The 18,483-nt window shown below is 54.5% G+C and overlaps 1 protein-coding gene across 1 annotated transcript in view; it reads right to left on the reverse strand.

The window, feature by feature from the left end:
* The window catches only part of MYH9 (myosin heavy chain 9), a 78,518-nt gene extending 60,035 nt beyond the window's left edge, over positions 1-18,483 (reverse strand). The window contains 1 exon segment of the mRNA XM_079142239.1: positions 18,285-18,483. The gene's annotated coding sequence lies outside the window, so the exon portion shown is untranslated.

The raw sequence follows: 18,483 nt of genomic DNA on the forward strand, positions 1-18,483 counted from the left end.
GCAAGTTGTGGGGCGCCGACCTCACCTCCCCCCAGGTCTGAAAGGGCTGACAGACTCCTGGGCTGGCCGTGCCCTGCTGCAGGCGGCCCCCCTGAGCCCGCTGGAGGCTGCCCACACACGCGGGGGCAACCTGAGCCCTGCAGACTCTGCAGACTCCTGCTGCGAAGCTTTCCTCCCTCTGGTTCCGCTGATCGAATGGTTTTTCTTTCCTCAAACATGTGAGCAGTCTGCTGAAACCCAAGGCAGAAAAATAACCATACTCAAAAGATTTAATTACACTGCCTCCATCTCAATGGGAATGTGCTGGTTTTCTGAGTCCACATCATGCGACTGCTGAGAAGTACAATCCGAGATCGGGAACTGGACAGCTCTGAAGACCCTCAGTTCAAAATCCACCAGACATTTGGGGTTGTTATTCTCTTAGTAATATTTAAAATAGTCTTCTATTTTAATTTTTCTTAATCTGTGCACAGTGGGGGGTACTGGATCAAACCCAGAGCCTCCCCCATGCTAGGTTAGGTAGCTGGCACTATGCTATACTCCAGTCCCTAAGTAATGATTTTTTTTTTAAACCTGAGTTCTATAGCGACTTCCACCAATAGCTATCCTGCCTCTCCCCATGGAATTGGGGCTATAAGGCAGGAACAGAATCTGGTCCCCACTGGGGCCTTGCTGCCCAGCATGAGGTGTGTGCTGAATAAATCCTGATCTAAAGTGACCCAAAGTAGTGAGGGAGGATACAGACTTCTCCAGGGTCCAAACTGCAGGAGTCAAGCTCAGTACAATCAAGTCTCTGCCACCCACTTGCCCGCTTTCTGGTACTGGGGATTGAACCCAGAGGCACTCTCCCACAGAGCTGTATCATAGCCCTTTTTATTTTTTGAGACAGAGTCTTACTAAACTGCTGAGGCTGGCCTTGAACTTGCAATCCTCCTGCCTCAGCCTCACAAGTCACTAGGATTACATGTGTGCGCCACCATACCTAGCTTCTGTCACACAATCCCAAACTTTGTTGTCCAAACACCAATGTGATGACCACATGGCTCGCCTCTCCCCGTTGGGAGCCAGGGCAGGGCTTCTCAGTGGCCACCAAGGATCGTCCCTATCCTCATGCCTTCCACTGCACTGCCAGCTGTACCTGATGCACACTAAGGAGACACACGCTGGCCACACAGCTCAGCAATAATCTTCCTGAGCCGATCAGTCATTTAGGTGGACTCTGATCATGAGCTCGTCCCTGAGGAGAGGCTTTCAGACGTGACTGTCCACTCTCGACCTTCACAGTCGTCTCAGAACCACACTCAGGAGGCCGGTGACTGGGCGAGGGACGCCACACCCAGGACTTGGCCCACAGAGCATGCTGCCAGGCTGGCCTGGCCCCTGGGCCTCAGCTTCTCCTCCTGTAAGTGGAGGCAGTCCCAGCTGCCCCCAGGAGCCCCAGGAGGAGCTGGAGAGGATGTGCAGATGAGGTGGCCCCACCCCAAGCCCCAGGTCTGGCTGCCAGGCCATCACTGCCCCTCCTCCGCAAGGCCCCACTCACAGAAGTACTGTGGCCTAGCAGCCACTGGAGCAGCGCTGAGTGGCCCTGGCAGGCCAGGCCCTCCCCCACAACCTCAGCCCCTTCTCTCAAGACTTTGTGCCCGGCTGAGCTCACAATGAGTCAGTCAGAGACGCTGCCCTCAGACCACTTCAGGGGCTTGAAGTCACATCCTGCCTAACCCAACTTGACGTGATTTATTCCACCCCAGGAATGCAGCTCACTTCCCAGAATTTTGTCAAGTGCTTCAGTCAAGGAGTTTGATCCTGCAAGGCCCAGCTGCGTGGCAGCCAGGAGTCCCAGACAGGACTCGACCACAGACCTGTCGGAGAGAGAGGCAGGCCTGCACATGGCCCCCAAGCATCCCATGCTGGGGCTCCAGTTCTGTTTTAAATCTCAAACCACAAAACTACACGTGTAGTTGCATGTACATACGTATATATTTATGTGTATATATTCAACTTTATTTTATTTTTGTGATGCTGAGTTAGAACCAGGGCCTCGCATATGCCAGGGAAGCACTCTATCACTGAACTATATCCCTGGCTCCGTTTTTTAAAATTTAAATTTTAAACTTTTCATCACAAATACAAACATGTGGAATAAAACTTCACGAATGATGTATACATGCTGTGCACTCTTTTTCCATTCAGAGCCTATTTTATTTCATTTCTAAAAATACTGGTTGCCACCCACTGAAGTAATTTCACCACCCACCAGGAATCTCAGTTGACAGTTTGAAAAACCTGACTCCACCTCCACTGGGCCAAGAGCTGCAGAATACTCCAGCGACTGACCCAAGATCACTCCGCGAGTTAGGCCAGGCAGAACTCCAGTCCAAAGTCAGGGGGCATCTCTGTGCAAGTCCAACCCCAGGCAGGTAAGGAGGCAGCTGCAGCAACTCAACCTGGCCCGGGTCAGACCCGTTCCCCTTTCACAAAGCTAAGGCAGGTGCCGCGCTGGCCCCTCCGCATTAACAGGAAAGATTCAGAAGCTCAGGGAGACTAGGTAACAACATGGTGGGTGCACACCTGTAGTCCCAGCTACTTGAGAAGCTGAGGCAGGAGGACTGCAAATTCACGGCCAGCCTCCACAACTCAGTGAAACCCTGACTCAAAATAAAAAGTTAAAAGGGCTGGAGATGTAGCTAAGAGATACAGTCCTTGCCTGGCGTGTGTGAGGGCCCGAGTTCAAGCCTTAGTACCAGCACCCACAAACGAAGGAAGGGGGAAGAACGCAAGAGTCCGGGTCAAATCTGGTTACAATAAAACACAGTAAGATGCCACTCCATCTCCAGCCCTAGCCACATGCTGAAGAGATGCCCAGAAGTGATGGGAGAGCAAAGGCCTAATTCGAGAGAGGAGGCAGGCCACTGACCTGTGGAGATAAGCCTAGTGGCGAGCTCAAGCAAGATACTTCCCAGCTACACCTGGGCAGCAGAACCAGACTCTCATGAACAGAGCTTCGTGCCTGGTGTACTCGGGCCTTGATGGCTACAAACACACACGTGGTATGAGCGAGAAAACTAAGGTCTCCATTTCTCTAGTCATGGATGAGGGCCCCTCTGAGAATTTGCTGAAGTCTGTTGAAGGGAGAGGGGTGCTGTGGACCCCTTTTCCACCAAGATTAAGGCACGATCCCCTCCTTCCTTACCCTCCAAAGACACAGGCGAACACTTTTCTCATGAAAAGGTCTGTGGGGCTGTGACCAGACAAATCCCTGGCAGGAGTCTGCATGGGGGAGGGAGGGTAGCCCCTGGGTCACCTTGGAGCCCCTTCAACTGCCCGGCCTCCAAGAGGAAGAAACCTGACCCTGAAGGGCTTCCTTTGTCTCCTCCCTTCCACCCCATGGGTCTGTTCTCAGTTGAGAGAGCACAATGCCAGCCCTAGGCACAAGAAGGCGCACGGAGCAGAGCCACGCTCTGCAGAGAAGCTGGGGGACAAGCTGGCCTCCGCCCGCAGGGAGGACGATCCAGACAGAGGAGAAGACAGAATCCATTTATCTCACACTTGTGAGAATGACTGACTTGCAGTTCCTGGAGCAGCTCGCATAGCACCCTTGTCTGAGGCTGGCCAACCCCAGAAGTCCTGGAGCAGGGGCTGCCAGCAGGATGAGCTCACCACGCCCTGCACCAGCAATCTGGCTGCTGCTTATTTTACCACCCACCAAGAATTACTCCTCTACCAGAGCCAGTCTGGTTCCAAAGTGGCCAAGGCTGCACTTTAGGAGGAAGGAACAGCACCCCTGCCCCAGGGAGCTGCCAGATTCAGGCCCCACCATCCCGCAGTTGGGGGAGTGCTGAGCCCAGCCCCTCCCCACTCCGCACACACACCTGGGTAGGCACAGACCTGTGCAAGAAGACACATGCACACCCCAGAGGGTGCTGGGGCCAGGAGGAACGCGGGGCACTCCTGAGTCGGCCGACCTGGATGTGAGTGCTGGATCCTCCACTCACTGGCTAACTGGCCGGGTTATTTAATCATTCTGAACTGCTTTTTCTTCATCTGTAAAATGGGAATTACCAAGCCCACTTTGCAGGACCATGTGGACAGCTAAGTAAGAGTCACTAGCGCTTTGATCTGAGAGCTTTTCAAGTGACCGCCCTAGACACAGCAGCCCCTCCAAGGCAGGGGTGTCTGAAGCCCCAAATGTGAATGGGCTCCACAGGTCTCATGAGGGTTCTGATCCCTGCCCCTGATGAAATGAGGGGACATCCTGCCAGGCTCCTGGTAGGACCTGGCAACGGCGGCGGCTGTGATGTGATCAGGCAGGAGAGAGTGCAGAGGTGACCCTGAGCTTGCCTGTCCCACAGCAGGCACAGCACGACCGTCCCCCAGCTGACACCAACCCTCAGACTTCCCTCCAAATGCCTTGACTGCTCTAGGAGAAGCGGGGCGGCTGTCACCCCATCACTGCTCCTCTCTTGTCTGGGAGAGATGGCTCGGAACAGCCAGGAACCCAGGAATTTAGTGAGTCCGGAGTTGTCCAGGACTCCCAACCAACCACAACCAATCCGGAATGTCCCAGGGTCCGGGCACAACAAAGCTGCCTGGCAAAGTCCGGAAGAGCCTGAGTCCGGCCCCAGCCCCTGATCTCGGCTCAGGTCGGCAGGAGGATCACATTCTTTGCATTCTTGTCTGAAAGCCAGAAGAAAGGGCTGGGCGGGGCTGGGCAGGGGGCTCCGCTCTTTCAAACCGAAGATAATTAAAGCCTGGGACTTGGCTGCGAGCGGAAGCAGCCTCTAACATTCCGCTCTTCCAAGAGCACGTATGATCCTGCAGTGTCCACACGCACAGGGCCTAGCACCTGCATATACCCTCAGCCTGGCATGCCCAGTGTCCCCACCGTGAGGACACCAAGGCTCTGAGGCTCTGTCAGATCCTTGGTCTCCAACTGAATGGAAGGCCACTATTTCTGCCTCTCTGACACGAGGCTTGAAGTCTTGGAGTTCTAGCCGGAGAAGCGCAGGGAACTATCTGAAGATGGAGCTGGGGGCAGGATGGGGACTATCAGGGGAGAGAGCACGTGGATTCCAGAGCTCGGTAGCTGCAAGTGATCTCCAAACGAGGCTTGTCCCCAGCTTGGCACTGTACCTCCTCCTCCTCCTCCTCCTCCTCCTCCTCAACAGGAAGCCACTGAGGGTGGCAGGCCAGGCCGTGAACAGCAGGCTGGTGGGCTCAGGAGGTGGTGGCAGAGGAGGCCAGGAAAGAGGAACAGAAGCCAGGTGCGCCGCCCCCGCCCCCCGCCACCGCAGGAGCTGGGTGGACACAGCTCACCCCACCTGCCCGTCGTCTCAGATGGACATATGGAACAGCAAGGGCTGGATTTGACAGAAACCTGGCACCACGAGGCCAACAAGGAACCAGAGTCCGTGCCTACTGCTGCACAGTTGCACACAAAGTCTACAAACCCGGTTCCACACATATTACCCACGCCACGGCTTACGTGGCACAAGAAGGCAGGTGGGCAACGGAAGCAGATGTGGAAAACAACTGGCCTGAAAAGCAGCATCTGGGAAAGGATCTTAGATCTCTTACTTAACACCGGGGCTTGTTAGGCTCTTGGAGTCTCAACATTCCCTGCTATAAAATGGGGACACTGATTCTGCCACCCTCATGGGACTATGAGATTTTAATGGTAATAATCTGGATGTGACATACAGGTTTATAAAGTGATAGGAAAAACAGATTAAAACAGATGGGGGTCTGTGACTGGGGACTGAACCTGGGGGTGCCCTACCACTGAGCCACTTCCCCAGCCCTTTTTATTTTTTATTTTGAGTCAGGATCTTGACAAGTTGCCCAGGCTGGCCTCAAACTTGCGAGCCTTCTGCCTCAGCCTCCAGGCACCGGGACTACAGCCATGTGTCACTGTGCCTAGTCACTGTGCTGGACAAACCGCACGTGAATAAAATTCATAATAATGATAAAGCTGAGCACCAAAACCCTCCCTGCAATTTCTTCTCACGCACAGACAAGGAAAACCAAGGCAGGGGAAGCAAGCTCAATGCAGGGGACTGGGGTGGCCCAGGAGGTGTACTCAGGTCAGCTGCAGTGCCCAACACTGACCAGCCAGGGTGTTTGAAGTTGCTAGCCCCATGCCAATTTTCTACTCCGTGTTGGGGTAAAAAGTGTTTATGGCGCATCCAAGGGGAGGGGCACTCAAGGGGAGGGGCCGTCTCCAAGGACACTTGTCTGAGAGCACTGGGCAGAAGGCAGGTGGCCCAGGGGCCTTGATGCGGGTTTTTTTGTTTTGTTTTGTTTTTTGTGTGTGTGTGTGTGTAAAAATTTTCTTAGCATTTATGTTTCTTTTCATTATTATAATTTCCAACTTTTAAAAAATTTATTTATTTTGATTCATTGTAAACAAATGGGGTAAAACATTTCTCTGGCTGTACCCGAAGTGCTCTGATGGGAAGTGGAACCAGGTAGCAGAGGAAGCACAGCCAGGGAGGGCCTGAGGTTGCCTGGGTCCTTTGTGAAGCGACACCTTGCTGAGCGTGTTCCACACCTAACTGCCCAGGGAACCCCAGAAGCAGGTTTCATCAATCAGTTAACAGGTGAGAAAACTGGGACCCAACAGTCAGGCAAGCAACTGGCAGAGAAGCATCCTGCAGGCAGGACTCCCTGCTCATCCTCAATAAAGAACAGCCAGCGGAACGTCCCTAGCCATCTGAGCACGGGTGTCTGTCTCTGCGCACGCACATCCTTACCCCTCACAGACGGGACCCCCAACACCCTAGAATGTGACATTTGGAAACAAGGCCTTGAATGAGGTAATTAAATCAAAACAAGGTCCTGGGGTGGGCGTTAATCCAGTACAGTTTGCGTCCTTACAACAGGACACAGGCATGCAAGAGGCCACGTGAGGACACAGGGAGAAGCAGGCTGCCTACGGGCCAGGGAGGGAGGCCTCATCTTGACGTCCCCGTGGGAATCCTTTCTTGCTGTCTACGCCCCCAACCTGTGGGGCTTTCTTAGGACAGTCCCAGCAAGCTCAGGCCTGCCCCGCACTTGTTCTCCATGCATGTGCCTAACCCTGCGCGGCCACAGTGAAGGGTGTGCAAGAGCGCCCTCGGAGTCCCCCACCAGCATGGAAACTGCAAGGGCTGCATCCCAGAACCTAGACCAGTCTCTACGGTCAGCGTTCCATATACACTGATGAACAAACTGGACGAAAACGGGATTTAAGTCCAGCTGCACCTTCTGAACCACGGCCCCTCCCCTGCCACCTCCTCCTTCCACTTTCTCTACTTCTGTCCCTCCTCTCCATCCTCCAATATAATTGCTAGTAAATACCAGCCTAGTGGCTCACACCTGTGCTCCCAGCAACTCAGAAGGCTGAGGCAGGAGGATCACAAGTTTGAGGCCAGCCTCAGCAACTCAGTGAGACCCTCAGTAACTAAGCAAGACCTTGACTCTAAATAAAAAATAAAAAGGGCTGGGGGATGTGGCTCAGTGGTAAACCACCTCTGGGTTCAATTCCTGGTACCAAAAAAAAAAAAAAAAGAGCTGGTAGAGCACCCCTGGGTTTAGTCACCAATACGACAAGAAAAAAAAAAAAAAAAAAAAAAACTAGCTAGCTAATAAATAAATAATTTACTATAAGTTTAAAGATAGCCTTTAGTATCTTTAGTCTTATTTAGTATAAGTTTAAAGATAGTCTTTAGCAAAACACTGAAAAAGGTGGACGAAGATGAATGAAGCACCTTAACCCCAGGGAGCTTCATCTCCACCAAGTGCTGACACCCTCAAAGCACATTTTATTCTTATAACTAATTTTAAAGCAATAAAGTTAGGTTACCAGGCAGGGTAGCAAAACCAACTTAGGTTAAGGTCTACTTTTTTTGTTGCTTCGGGGTCACTGAGGAGACACCACCTCCATCCCAGGAGGCCTGGCACCGACACAAAGCCAAACTGCAGGCTTGGGTGGGCTGGAGGGGCTGGGCAAAGCCCAACACGCGCAGAGCCCAGGACGGCAGCCCTTCCCCAGGTTCCAGGTCCCGGCCCTTCGTTCCCCAGGGCAGGCAGCAGCAAGCCCTTTGGCTCTTCTCCACACACACAGGGCAGAAAGGATAGTGCAGCACCTGGCAAGGAAGCGTCTCCCAGGGAACCAGAAAGAACCCAGGCCAAAGACAGCTCCTCCCCCCAGCGTCCTGCCTGGGCCACCAGCTTCTCCCCTGTGCCCAGCCCACCTCACCCCAAATACAGCCTCACTGCAAAGCATCCCTCGGCTCAGAAGCAGCCACTAGGATTCTGAAACTTCTCTTCACAATACAACTAAACTGTTGCAACTTACTGCTACAATTCTTGGGTCATCCTGGAGAGGAGGAGCCACAGCAGAACCCAGGGTGCCTGCCATAGCATCTGGACACTCGAGAGACTCCCCATCCTCACCCCCCACTGCCCCTACACACTTTCTCTGTGTGGGCCTCCCAGGGGACTGGGGACTATCTCCCAAGCCTCCCACACCTCCTCTAAGGGGGCTTTCTGGCCAGGTCTCGTTACCACCAGCACACACAGGGTGGGGGACCCAGCAGGTGGAAGATCTTCCTCCAAGGAGCTCTAGAAAGATCGACTAGCTCCCTTCCATTCCTCGGCTTTCTCACCTCTAATGACAAAGTGGTTTTACCTATTTCCCACTAACTGGATTTGGGCACCCAGGCTGCCACCAATCCTCAGACCCCTTCTTGCTACAACACAGAGGGAAGCCCCCCCCCCCCCCGGTCCTGAGTCTAGACCCAGGCCCCCCAAGGGCGGGACCAGGACCTCTCACGCACCTGTCTGGAGAGAGCTGCGGTGGATGCTGAGGAGGTATTTGCTGAATGAATGAATTCCAAGAGTCAAAAAAAAAAAAAACCATGGAACTTTCTGGCAATGTAAATGATTCTTCCCTTCAGCGGACCACAACATGGCCATTAAAATATTCACTGTGGAGACTTGCAACATAGGAAACTTCATATTATAGTGCATAAGTCAGCACACACAGTATCCATTCTGCTTACAATTTTGTAAAATGTTTGTGTGTGTGTGTGTGTGTGTGTGTGTGTGTGTACGGGGAAACCCAGAAAAATGCAGTGGATGGGTGAGGGGCAAACTGGCTTCCTGCAGCTCCCTGCTAGATGCTCAAGCTATAACCCCCCACTCCCTACTTTCTCACTTTGGAAAGGAAAGTGATTCCAATAACAATGATGCCTCTCTCAATATTCTGTATAAAACCTCACCCCAAGTCCCTTGGGAATGACTCTCACCACAACCAGAGAGCACAGGCAGAATTCCCAGCATCCATGGGAGGGTAACGACCTGGGAGCGACCTGGGAGCGACGCCTGCACTCCCAGTTCCCAGGAAATGGCGCAAGGAAGCATGGCTTAATGGGCTACCCTGGCCTGTGAAGGAGCTGGGCCCAGGAGCTCCCAAGGAGAGGAGACCTTTTACCAGCCCCAGGTGACTCACAGGGCTTTGGCCACCCTGAATCACCCCTGAACAGAACTTAGACTGAGCAAGGTCCCAGCCCTGCCCTGTCCACACCTTGCGATCGATCGGTTCAGGGCCACCTCCTCCAGGCAACCCTCTCAGCCTCCCAGGCGCGCCCCCCCCCTGGATCCCGGCATCCATACCTGCTAAAGACAATCAGCCTGGAAACAAGGTTCCACTTTCTTTCCCCTCACATCCCAGCACCTGGCCCAGGGCCCTGCACACAGGGAAAGTTGAGTATGGCCACCGAGTGACTAAGGGCTCAGCGGGCAGACACGCGAAAGTGGATGCTAGTCTGCAGGTGCTGAGAGGAGCCAGCAGAAGGCGGCAGGGCCCAGCCCCTGGCCCCAGGGGGACACTACCTGGGGCCCAGCCAAGCAGGCAGGCGCGGCAGGAACTCCTTCCCGCCTGGACTCACGCCAGCAGCCTCTTCCCCTGCCTTCCCTGAAGACCAGCCACACTCACCGGAAAACAGGGGCTCAGGGTTAAAGGGGAAACCAGTAGCCAAGGCAACACGGGGGCACGGGCAACCCCACTGAGTGGCCAGCTCCGTGTGGAATGCGAGGCCCCATTCCACCAGGGGCCAGAGCTCCGTGCCTTTGATCAGCCCTGGGCCACTGGCAAGGGAGGAGGCTTCAGGGACCCATGTGTCCCTCACTGGGTACCCGCCAGGGCAAGGGCGTCCTCGGGCTGGAGTCAGAGTGCCAGAGTCTGATCTCTGCGTGGTGTCATTTGCAAAATGGGGTGATTTCCCACCTCATGGGAACAAGGGAAGAACTGAGTGAGACAAACCACGCTGAAGTATGAGCCCAGCACACACAGGAGCCCAGCAAATCCGACCATGACTACTATTAGCAGAGCTGGGGGGACCTGGCCACGGCTCTGCCCAGCCCGTTCCTTCCTTCCTTGGTCCCCTCCCACATCTTCCCTCTTCCTTCTGGGCAATTCCAGCTTCCAGGAACCTGGCTCAAGATGCTAGGAGTCCTGAACCACTCAGACACTGTGGCCCTGTCGCCAAAGAGACTCTATGTCCTGACTCCCCCGTTAGAAGGAAAGGCTCCTTGGGGACAGGGATTTCTTTCAGCCTTTCATCTCTGGTGAAGCCATACAAGGCCAGCACAGAGTGAGACAGGAGCTCAAGGAGTCCCTGTCAAATGACGACAAAGAAACTTGAGGGCAATTGCCTTATGTTCAAGAGTGGACTCTTAAATATTAAAAAACAGAGCTGGAGATGGAGCTCAGTGGTAGAGCATGTGCTCAGCGTGCTCACGCCCAGGTTCGATCCCCCACACCAGGAAAGGGGGGGGAGGGGGGAGGAAGAAAAGAAATTCAAACTGAAACACCTCCCGCTACCACCTTCCTCACCAGATTGAGATTCCCAGGCACGTCCCAACACCACCCTTCTGTGAGATGGAGACATCAATACAAGGCGTGCCTAAGCCTTTGGCTGCCTGGGCCCCTCTGTCCCCCACCCCCAGCCCACACTTATAGCAAAGGTGTCAGGGAGACCCAGTCCCATTCATGAAACAAGTACTAGAGGCTGCCTCTGTGCCAGGCACTAGGCTACCTACCCCGTGGGGACAGCAATGAAAAGGGAAGGCCTTGACCTCCAGCTCCTCACAGCCCGGCGAGCTCTGAACATCGCTTTCACTCTGACCAGCTAGACTGTCACCTGAACTCCAAAGGCCCTGCTCTCCACGTTTATCAGACAGGAAGCTGCCCTCTCAAGCCCAGTGACCACGTAAAACACAGGAAGCAGCAGCCTCTGAACAGACAACTCTGCTGCTTTGGAACCGACTGTTTGTTTATTTCCTTTAATGCCTGGCCTGCTCCCGCGGCCTAACCAGTGCGCGGCAGTGTTGGGAACACACTGCTGGCCTGGGAAGCCCAAGCGCCAGGGCCCACACGGTGCCTGCCACCCAGGGCAGCCTCCTCAAGTCAGCTGGGCCACTGCACCTTGTGGTCAAGGGACACATACATTTCCTACCACCTGAGAGCAAGGATGCTGACTGTGATACAAAGAGGAGGGAGCCCAGGATTGGATGGCTTCACAGGGTTACAGTCCTTGGAGCAGAGGCAGCTCTGCCCCCCGGGAAGCCCCAGACTGCCTCGGGAGACATGGTGAGGGTAGGGTCCTGGCCCGCCTGACCCCCGATCCTTGCTTTGTTCCTTCTACCACAGGGTTTATATTGAAAATTCATCACCTGAGACACTGTGAGATAAACTTACTAGAAACCCAACTGGCTAAAGGGCAGTGGGAGCCATGTGCTCTCTGAAGCGCCCAAGCCGCATCTGGCACGGCCCGGGAAACACTGACTTTCAGAGCTGTGGGAACTTCCAGCCCAAGGGCCCGACCCAACTGGAAGAGGTTCAGAGAAAGCCAGATCCCTCTCCATTCTTTAGCCTAGCACCCCCAGAGACCAGTAGAAGGCCTGCAGAGACTGGGGAGCCAGCAAGTGCGGCTTGCCCAGAACACGCATGGAGGGGGAGAGGGATGGTAGCCACTTAAAAACCTGGAAACTCCGCCTCCTGGTTCTGAGAGAAAGACACTGGGCTGTGTGAAACCAGGAGCCAAGGTTTTCGACCAATTCACAGAAGGAGCCTTGGCAAGCCAGTCCTTCTTTAAGTGGGGAAAAAAAAAATTTTTTTTTTTTTTTAAATTACCCAGGCGCATGCCAGGTTCATGCCTATAAACACTGCGACTCAGGAGGCTAAGGCAGCAGAACTTAAAGTTTAAGTGCAGCCTTGACAAATGAGCAAGACCCTGTCTCAAAAAAACAAGGGCAGGCCAACAGCCCAGTGGTCCAGCACCCCTGAGGTCAATCCCCAGCACCAAGCAAAACACAAAAATAGAACTGAAGTTAACATGAAATCAAGAAAGCCTAAGGCCTGAGTTCCCAAAATGTAAATGTCCTTTTGGTCAGTAACAAACTTCTAAAAGAAAGGAATTCGCCTCCAGCTCCCCCTACGCGTCTTAAACACCGAGGCCAGACATCACGATGGCCCCTGGGACCAGGGGGGCCCAGACATGATGGCATTAGACACTGAGGGCAGACATGATGGCCCTCGGGGCAAGAGGGGCCTCCCTGGTAGGCCCCCTTTCTCCTCTGTGAAGTGCCACAGAGGTCCCCTGAGAGGCCACCATGACAAGAAGTGACTTGCAGATGGGGCAAGACCAGCTACCTTCAAACCTCTCCACAGGCCTCAGCCCAACCTGCCGGGGCGGGGCGGGGCGGGGCGGGACAGGCAGGAAGTCACGCCCTTCAGTGGTGACTTCCTTCCCCAAGGTCTGGCAGCCACAGCAGGAGGGATGGAGAGTTAGAAGCTGCAGAAGGTCCTCTGAAGGTCCTCAGTCAAGGCAGCCAGGGCCCTGCTCCCGGTCACCTGCCTGGGCACTGAGTCACTGCAGGCTTGAAGGGGTGGAATGGGGCCCAATTCCAGCACAGCCTGCCTCAGTTCCTTTTTAAAGCCTCGCATCAGACCCAGCAGCAGCTCCCCTGGTGCCCTACGAGGGGCAGGTGGGGGCACTGGGGGCAGATATGTGCCACAGGGCATCCACCTTACAAAACACCTGCCCATGTAAGGGCCATGTCAGAGCCAGACTCATCATGTGTGCTGAGTGACTCAGCCACTCCTCATGCTGCCTCCTGGGGCCACGCTGCTCAGGACCCTGGTGGGGTCTTCACACGCTTCCCTAGGGAGAGGACCGACCGAGCTGCAGGCCGTCAAGGGCTGAGGGCTGCCTTCCTTGAGAAGGGGTCAGGGTCTACCACTCACAATGCCCCTCTGATCACGTTTTCTCAAGAATGTGGGCTTTCCCGGTGTTGTTAATGCAGAAGACCACAGGCCAGATGTCTGGGGACAACAGAGCTAGAACAGGAAGGGGCTATAGTGGATGCAATGACCTCGAGTCAAAAAGAAGAAGAGCAGGGACCTGGTGGTCCACCTGGAACCCCAGCCACTTGGGAGGCTGAGGCAGAAGGATCTCAAGTTCAAGGTCAGTTTCAGCAACCTAGGAAGACCCTGTCTCAAAGACTGGGGGTGCACCTCAGTGATAAAGGACCCCTGGATTCTATCCCCAGTACCAAAAAAAGAACCCAAGTGAAGGTCTGGTTTAACCTTCTGGTCATGGGGGACTTCCTGAGACAGAAGGGCAGAACCAGGCAAATCGTAGGAACCCTGGCATCCCAAAATACTTTCCAGTAGCACACGTCGGCTTCCTTTTCTCATACAGCAAAGAACACTAATCATTTACCAACTCCCAGAACACGAGGGAGTGGATCAGAGCAGTCACTGGTCTAAGAGGTCACCATAGTGAAAATGTGACATGGTGAGAATAAACCAAATTATTTCAAGCACAGAGACCAAGTAGATTCACTTTGGAGGCCCTCTGTCCTTCCCTGCAAGTGGCCAGCACTCAACATGAAATTGACAACCTAGGGAGAAGCAGCTTCAAGAGGAGACCTACAAGACCGGTCAACCAGCTCCCTTATTTTTATAGTTCAGAGAAAAATAAGAAGTAGTTCAGCCTCTGACTCTTTAAGAGCAATACATATAGAGCAGTATTTTGTGAAAAGTAACTCTTACTCCCACTTCTCTGGCCTGAGATTGTACAAGGGACAGCCATTACTACCAGGTCTCAGTATCTTTTGAGAATTAGTCCATGCATAGAAGCAAAGGCGACAGACATATCAGGTTTTACACAAAGGGAGCACTATACACATGACTCTGCATTTAGTTTTCTGTCACTTGCAACCTATCTTGGAGAGCATGTCTTCTCAGTACGCACAGATCAGCTTTGTCTTTTAAGGGCTGCAAGGATTTCCACCATACAGCTGTACCATGATGAATTTCACCTCTGAATGGTTTCCTGTCTTCTTCTCTGACAATGATGTAATGAACATTCTCAGGCATTTCCTTTTGCCCATTCGAGTTTATCTGTGGGATAAATTCCTAGAAGGCAGTTAGGAGGACTATGCTTTGACAGATATTGCCAAACTACCCTCTAAAAGAGTAGTTGTACAATATAAACTCCTGCCAACAAGGTACAAGAGTGCCTCAAAAACAGGAGTATTTTGGAGAAATTTAAATTACTCATCTTTAATATCCAGGTATTCCTGTGCATAACTGATGGGCACATAAATTGATACAATCTTTTTAGAGAAAATGGCGCTTTTTACCAAAATCAAACTCTTAAGCAGAGTCAGAGGTGGAAGCTGTGTCCCCAGACACACAAGCTCTTTGCACAAAACCCACCATCACCTAGATCACCGGAAATGGTTTCAGAACTAAATCCAGAGTCAGTCTGTGCATCTTCCGCCCAGGCCAGAGCCCTGTAACAGGGTTACTCAGGACAAGTTCGTCAAGTGCATCTCTGCAAAATCATCAGCGGATGGGCCTCAGGACCACAGTGTCTCCACCATGTAGGCCTCATAGCCCACAAGCACTGCTCAAGCAGAAACAATGCACCCCCTACTCTCACCTGACAGGGGAAAAGGCTAAAAAAAATGAATGCACAACTGTAGACATGTATAATCTACATATTTCATAAATTCATACAGCCACTGTTTATCAGGCCCTTACCTCATTCCTTTCAGTTCTCCTACCAACCCCATAGGACGGGTGTGAGTCTCCTACTACAGATGAGAAAACTGAGGCCTAAGGAGCTTGTCTGTCTTACCTAAGGTCACAAAGCTAGTAGGTAAGGTGAGGATTTGAACTCTACCTACCTCCAAACAGCATGTTCTTTCCAGGACCCCACTGTTCCCAGCTCTAAGAACAGGATTCTGCAAACCACAGGGCACCACTGCCCAGAAGGGCAGCCAGGGCTCCATTCTGCTGTCACCAGAGGATGTGAGCCCAGGGGCTCAGCACACCAAGGGTTAAGGTAGGGAAGCAGTGACTCTCTGGGGCTGCACAAAGGAAAAATGCACTTCCTGCCCCCGCGGGCAGAGATGCTGTTTTATGCTCAGTAAATTAGGACGTTTGTTTAATTAAGAGGACACACAGATTTTGTTATTCTAAATATTTTTGGAACATGATGCTTGGGAGGAAGCTGTCAAGGCAGGCTCCCCCCCCCCCTCCCCCTTTTGCTTTAGGTTTCTTTCTCCCCCTGCAAGAAAAGGGTAGGGCCCAGCTCAGAGGAAAACAACTGCCAACCCCTCCTCTCCTTTTGAAATAAAGATGTCAAGCTGGTAAGGGCTGTCTTAAGTACTTTATTGAAGGATTAGCTAGAAGAGGAAGTGAAGAAAGCCCAGCCAGCCTGGTTTCTAGCAATACCCTACCAGGCCACACAACAATGCTGCATTTTTTGAGTGTGTTTTTCTTCTTTTAAAGAGCTAACAGATCCTTGTTTTGTTTTTTCTGGAGCAAGAGCAGGGAAAAGGCAGGCTGTGATTAACATGCGTCCTTCATCCTACAAGAGAGAAGTTGTCCCATCTCCAACCCCTTAGGTTAAAAAAGTTTAAAAATAAAAAACATGAAAGCCAGAGCCCAAGCCCTCTCTTTCCCTCCTATGTCCTTTCAGACCAGCGGCCCCATAGAATGTGCCTCTCGGGCAGCCCTTCCCCCAGGGCTGGATAACCTGCCAACACTGGCTTGCAGGGCACCTGGCTCTTCAGGCACTTGGCTCTGCCCACCTGCGCTGCCAGGACTTGCTGAGTGTAAAGAATAAGGCTCTTCGGTGTCACCCCACAGCCATCTTGGGGCACAATGGCTCTGGAATTTCACTGAGCAATCTCTTGACTTTTTAAATTACCCCCCAATTATCCACTAAACGACTCCTCACTTTCCAGCACCACACGCATGCCTCAGTTTGCCAAAACTGCAATGTGCTCCTCTCTGTGCAGGCCTCCCTCCTTGCCCCAGACAGCACCGGCCCCTCTTGGCCTCAAAATTCCTCGAGTCCTTTGTCCATGGCATGCTTGGGACACACATCACAGGCTGCCTTTGTATTTCAGGCACTTGGCCACGGTTTCTCCTTGAAGACTGTAAACTTCCGGGGGGGGGGGGGGCACAACAGTGGCCTCCTCCCGAGGGCTCCAGGATCTCACAAGGTAGGTTGGCTGTCTCCTCCCAGTCCTATGACTCACACTACCTTTCTGGGGTCCCTGTCATCTCCACCTCACATTAGAGTCATCTACAGATTTGTCTCAGCTCTCCCCTAACGTGCTGGTGGGCAGGGGCCAGGTCTTACTCAACCTCACCCCCACCCCCACACACACACCACCTGGCAAAGTCCCTGGCACAGAGAAGTCAGTTAAATATTTGCTCAATTACACATCTGCATACCCTCCCCCACCCACGGCAGCCGTGTATCTAAATTGACTAATATTAATTGAGCGATTGTCTAAACAGGCCTTCAAGTAGCCTCCCTCTTTACCCAAAAGCCACCAGGTGAGGTTATCAGGCCGACTCAGACCGGGAGTCAGAAGTGGCCACAATGTTGCACTGCATGAGAGGCTCACTCTTCCCCTTCAACAGTTACTCAACAGTTACTTTGAAATCCTGTTAAACCCAGAAAAGGGAGCAGTGAACCAAGAAGTGGCTGGGCCTCTCAATTGCCCAGCGGAGGGTGCCGCCCGTCTCCAAGACCTGGGACTTCCCAGGAACCTTCTCCTCACACTGCTGGGTGGGGCCGCAGGCAGCAGCACCGGCACTCACCCTGCCCCCAACTTCAGGACAGCCCGCAAGCGGTCCTGGAGGGTAGGTACAGGCTCCGTTTCAGTCTGAAACTGAGGGTCCCCAGGGAGGGACGGGGAGTTGCTCTCCTGCCTTGGGCGTGGTTCGGGACAGGATGCGGAGAGGACCCCTGCACGCGGAAGTGGGGGTTGAATAAAACCCCGCAAATGTCCCAAACAGGAAAGATGCAATAACCCCGGCTGGTCCTCAAGGCACGGCCAGCTCCCCCACCCCCTGCCGCCGGGCGGGGCTGCCCTGGGCGCGGTGGAATCAGGTGCACCCCTGGGCGGCCCCGACGGCAGCCGGCGTTCCTGGGCCTTCTTCCCCCGGGCCACAAAAGTGAAAGGTGGAGGAGCTGGCGAGGGTCCCACCTGCTCGCGCCCCCGGCGCCGACTGGTTCCCCGCTTCCCCGTGCGCCCAACGCACCTTTCCCCGCCCCCGCCGGGCCGAGACCGCCGAGCGAATGAGGAAGTCAGCCGCGGAGGGCGGAAACCGAGCCGGGCGAAATGTCTGCGGCAGGATTGTCCGATTCTGACTCAGGAGGACGCCCTGACAGCTGCCAAGCGGTCCCCGCCTGCCCGTTACCTCCGTTTCCAGAACCCCCCGGAAACTTCCAAGGACCCGCTGCCCGGAGCCCCCGACCTCATCCTCCCCGGTCTCCCTGGGTCCCAGGGCCAGCGGTCCCCGGAAGGGTTAAAAAGTTTGCCCAACTCGGGCCCTCCGCGAGCGAGGGCGGCCGCGTGCCCCGGCGCAGGGGGAGGCCGGGCGCCGGTGCCCGATCCGCGGAATGCGCCCGGGCGCGCGGGGCGGGGTGGTGTCGAGGAGCGCCAGGCCCCGCGCCGTCCGGGGCTCCCCGGGGGCTCGCTTCCAGCGGCGCCCTCCCCGAGCGCCCGCGCGGGGTCCCGGGGCCCCTCCCGCGGGGATGCGGTGCCCGGCGGGGGCCGCCGGCGTTCGCGCCCCGCCCGCGCGGTGGCCTGCCGCGCGGAGGCCGAGAACCACACGTCGGTCAGCCGACCCCAGTCGCCGCGCGTCTCGTCGCCGCCCCCGCTCGGCCGGCCGCCCGGGGCGGGACTCACCGGTGAGGCTCGCTCACCTGAACCTGGATGTGTCCCGGGGAACAGGCGCTGCTTCTGCCGAGAGGGCTTTCTCGAGCGCTCGGACGACGGCGGGGTGGGGCGAGCGCGCGAGGCGGGAGCTGCAGCAGGTCAGCCTCGCTCAGCCTTCAGTGCCCTGCCCAGGAACCGCGGTGATCTGCGCGCCTCACCGCACCCAGCTCGGCTGCTCGCCTCCTT

This window comes from Sciurus vulgaris (assembly GCF_902686455.1).
Source record: "Sciurus vulgaris genome assembly, chromosome: 5".
Taxonomy (NCBI): domain Eukaryota; kingdom Metazoa; phylum Chordata; class Mammalia; order Rodentia; family Sciuridae; genus Sciurus; species Sciurus vulgaris.